Genomic DNA, 4,677 nt, shown 5'->3' on the forward strand with positions numbered 1-4,677 from the left:
TCGACGATCCAGAAGCCGACGCTCCTGGACCAGAAGTCGACAATCCAGAAATCGACGCCCCCGGACCAGAAGTCGACTCTTCCTGTCCTGTTGTCGACGCCACTTCCAGTCCTGTTGTCGACGCCTCTTCCAGTCCCGTGGTCGACGCCGTCTCCAGTCCCGTGGTCGACGCCGTCTCCAGTCCCGTGGTCAACGTCATCTCCAGTCCCGTGGTCGACGCCGTCTCCAGTCCCGTGGTCGACGCCGTCTCCAGTCCAGTGGTCGACGCCGTCTCAAGTCCAGTGGTCGACGCCATCTCCAGTCCCGTGGTCGACGCCGTCTCCAGTCCCGTGGTCAACGTCATCTCCAGTCCAGTGGTCGAAGCCATATCCAGTCCATTGGGCGACGCCGACGCCTCCAGCCCAGAGGCCGATGACGCCGCCTCCAGCCCAGAGGCCGACGACGCCGCTTCCAGCCCAGAGGCCGACGACGCCGCCTCCAGCCCAGAGGCCGACGACGCCGCTTCCAGCCCAGAGGCCGACGACGCCGCTTCCAGCCCAGAGGCCGACGACGCCGCTTCCAGCCCAGAGGCCGACGACGCCGCCTCCAGCCCAGAGGCCGACGACGCCGCTTCCAGCCCAGAGGCCGACGATGCCGCCTCCAGCCCAGAGGCCGACGACGCCGCCTCTAGCCCAGAGGCTGACGCCGCCGCTTCCAGTCCAGAGGCCGACGACGCCGCCTCCAGTCCAGAAGTCAAGGACGTCTCCTCCGGCGTCTCTGCCTCCGGTCACCGCCAGTCCTGCCCTCATCAGGCGCAGGCCCCCAAGAGTCCATCCTCGTCTCCTCCTCTGTCCCAGACGCAGGCCTCCTAGAGCTCGTCGTCGCCTCCTCCTCTGCCCCAGATGCAGGTCCCCAACAGCCCGTCGTCGCCTCCTCCTCTGCCCCAGATGCAGGTCCCCAACAGCCCGTCGTCACCGCCTCCTCTGCCACAGACGCAGGCCCCCAACAGCCCGTCGTCACCGCCTCCTCTGCCACAGATGCAGGCCCCCAAGAGCCCGTCGTCGCCTCCTCTGCCCCAGGCGCAGGCCCCCGGACTCTACTGGTCCCTGCCTCCTCTTCGTCGGGCCCTCGGTCCCTCTTGGCCCTCCCTCCGGGTCCCCCTCCTCACGCCCTGCTCTATGTTCCTGTGGGCTTCTGGAATCCGCCCTTTGGGCCGGGGGGGGGGGGGGGGGGTACTGTCACACCCTGTCTTGTCTCCCCGTTCTGTTTAGTCATGTGTCCATGTTAATTGCTCCCACCTGCCTCTCGTTTCCCAATCACCCAAGCTCCCAGCCCTCCTGTATTTAAACCCCTTCAGTTTTGTGTCTCGTGTTGGATCATTGTATCTATGTTGGCGTGTTCCCCATAAAAACCTTTAATCGTTCCAGTGTGTCTGCTTGCCTGCTTCCCTCAGCTGCATATGGATCCTTACCTCCGCCGCTTCATTCACCGGCACGCGCTGACACTCTCCATGCATTAATGGGTTTTCTCTGGGGCTCTTTGGCTTTTTCCAAATGAACTAAAACCTGCATGTCAGGTAAACTGGGGACTAAATTATCCCTAGGCATGAGTGAATGACTCTCCCTGCATGTTCCTGTGAAGAATGTGTGACCCCACCTCTGGCCCAGTGACCACTGGAGACCAATTTCCTGTGACCCTACAGAGGATAAGCCATTAAGAAGATGAATGAGTGAGATTTTAGTAATTTGCTACGATTATCCGCCTGTGATTAAATACAACTGTTGGTTAAACTGCATTAAATTCAGGTCTAAAATTCATAAACAAATTCTGAAACAAATAATTTCAGTTTTGTGAGGCTCTGACTGACTAGGTGTGAACATGTAAGTTTTAACTGCAAAGCTTAAACCCATCTATATATTCTCTGGCTACACAAATGTTTCGGACATTGAATATTTAGGATCTTGAATCATAATTAGGAATTTTCATGGCTGAACACTTCCTTGTTTTTCTGTCCATGCTTGCTGGATGGCGTAACCTGAACCCTGATTAGGCCACACAAAGCCCAGATTAACCGCCTCCTTCTTCAAATGCAGAAAGTTCTTTGCTTGTTGACTGTACACAATGGGATTAGAACAATCAACTCCCAAGGCAACGACAGGTCTGACACGTAGACACAGATACACCAGAAATTTTGGGATGATGTCACCATCACCAAGTCAGTTGGGAGCTGTCTCTCTGAGTGATTATGCTGATGAAACAGGGAGATTGTGCACCTCCTCTGAGCTGCTACATGACAGAAACACTATTGTTCCTTCAAATACTGCATAAAGAGACAGAAAGGGGGTTTTCTGGAGTGATTCTTAAAGAAAAAAGACGCTGTGGTGATCTTGTTCAGCCTGACAGGAGTCCTCAAGTTTCATGTCTGCAGAAACAAGGTGGTTTTCAGCTGAAGTAACAAGAGTGTGTTGTGTGTAAAAGTTAGAAAGCTAAATGCTTCTTTGGTCACAAATGTCTCCAAATAGACTCTAGAAGCTAAAGCCACATTTACCTTGTTGTTGTTGAATAAAGGCAGTTTAGGGTGTCTAACATACCAAAAAGGTTGTGCTTTCTCTGTCCTGCCGTTGTAATGGCCGCTGAAAAATGGTTGATTCTGATAAAAGCTGGTTTAAAACATTATAAGCAAGACACTCTGCCAAGGCTGCTCTTCGTCACCAATTCTGTTCATAACATTTATGGACAAGATTTCGCACATCCAAGGATTTGAGAAGAAAATCTGTTTTGGTGGCCTGAGGATCGGGTCTCTGCTTTAAGAAGATGATGTGGTCCGGTTGGCTTCATCAGACAGTGATCTTCAGCTTTCACTGAAGCAGTTTGCAGCCAAGTGTGAAGCAGCTGTGATGAATCAGCTCCTTTAGTCCAAGACCATGGTCTTGAATCAGAAAAGGGTAGAATGTCTTCACCAGGTCAGGAATGAGGTCCGACCCCAAGTGAAAGAGTTTTAGTATCACAGAGTGTTGTTCGCGAGTGAGGAAAAGATGGAGCGGGAGATCGACAATAGGATTGGTGCTATGTCTGCAGTGATGCGGGCATTCTATCAGTTTATCGTGGTGAGGAGAGAGCTGACCTGGAAAGTGAAGCTCTGGATTTACCAGTCGATCTATGTTCCTACCCTCACCTTATTTCATTGTAAATTTCTTAAAATTGCTCCTTTATATTAAGCAATGGATCTTGTTCTTTCAGTCACTACCCAAAACCCTCACCTATGATCACAAGCTTTGGGTAGTGACCAAAAGAATGAGATTGTGGATACAAGCGGCCAAAATTAGTTTTCTCTGCAGGGTGGCTGCGCTCTCCCTTACGGTTACTGTAGAGGCTCGGTCATCCAGAACAAGCTCTGAGTAGATCTGCTGATCCTCCACATTGTGAGGAGCCAGTTGAGGTGGCTCAGGTATCTGGTTAGGATGCCCCCTGGATGCCTTCCTGGTGAGGTTTTCTAGGCAAGTCCAACCAGGGAGAGGGAAGTCTACGCCTCTCTGTTTAGGCTGCTGCCCCCGCGGCCTGACCCTGGACATTAAAAATACAAGATACACACAAGACCTGATATGATGTTCATTTAAACTGTTTTTGAGTTTGAGGTTCAATTTTCATCAGGTCCTCTCCTCATTAGCTCGACTCCTTAAAGATTGTTGTCTGTTGCAGGTAAGATACTGACTGCCAAAACATCCAACTTGAAAGAGGAAATGGGAATAAAAATTAGATAATGAAAACAAAATATTGTGTCTGAAATAGAGGCCTAGTACACACGTAGCCGTTTTTTTTAAACGAATATCCGCCCCTCCAAAAACTTGCATCCACACCACCTTGTTTAAAAAAAAAACTCTGTCCACACGTACCCGGATAAATACGTTGTTAAGGACATGCCAGACCTGTAGGCGGCAGTACTTCCCCCGTTCTTAACCTCGTCCTTCGTCTGTGGTCTTCCACAAGGAGCAGTAATTCCGCTTGCAAAAACAAACAAGCAAAAAGCGCTTGGACAATTGATAAAGCGAGGGCATCCATGCTGTCGGCTAGTGTAAACACAGGTCGCACACGTGATGTCAGCATTTTCTTGTCGCGGAAAGTGACGTTGCGGACCTTAAAACTCCGGTTTTGTCTGTCCACACGCAGACACCCAAAACGGAGAAAACGTAGATCTTCACTTTGGCCGGAGTTTTTAAAAAGATCCGTTTTCGTGTGAAAAAACTCCGTTTTCGTGTGGATGACAGGCCAAAACGTAGAAAAATATCTACGTTTTGGCAGATCCCCAGCTACGTGTGGACAGGGCCTAAGTCAGAAGTTTTTGTGGAAGTGACAAAAATTCATGACTACAAGTGTTTTTGTCTCAAATTCAGAGAATAAACACCAATGCTAAACTTTGAGTAACAGGTGTTTCTCTCCAGCACCAATCAAAAGAAAAACAATGAAGTTGTTGTCAAACAGGAAAATTATATAAAACAATGTAAAAAAAAAAAAAGATTAATAGTTTCAGTGGTGTCAAGAATTTGAAGGACCTGTTGTTGTAAAATGATTGTACTCATGCGTGGCCTTTCCTACGTCCTGGTGCAGGTTTATTAATAGCTCCACGGGGAGTTGAAGAAAAAAGGCTGAAATTGGGCTGACCCCTGGAGTGTTCAGACTCTTTCTTTGGGTGCTTGAGGT

This window comes from Nothobranchius furzeri, chromosome 3 (genome assembly GCF_043380555.1).
Source record: "Nothobranchius furzeri strain GRZ-AD chromosome 3, NfurGRZ-RIMD1, whole genome shotgun sequence".
In the NCBI taxonomy this organism is placed as follows: Eukaryota; Metazoa; Chordata; class Actinopteri; order Cyprinodontiformes; family Nothobranchiidae; genus Nothobranchius; species Nothobranchius furzeri.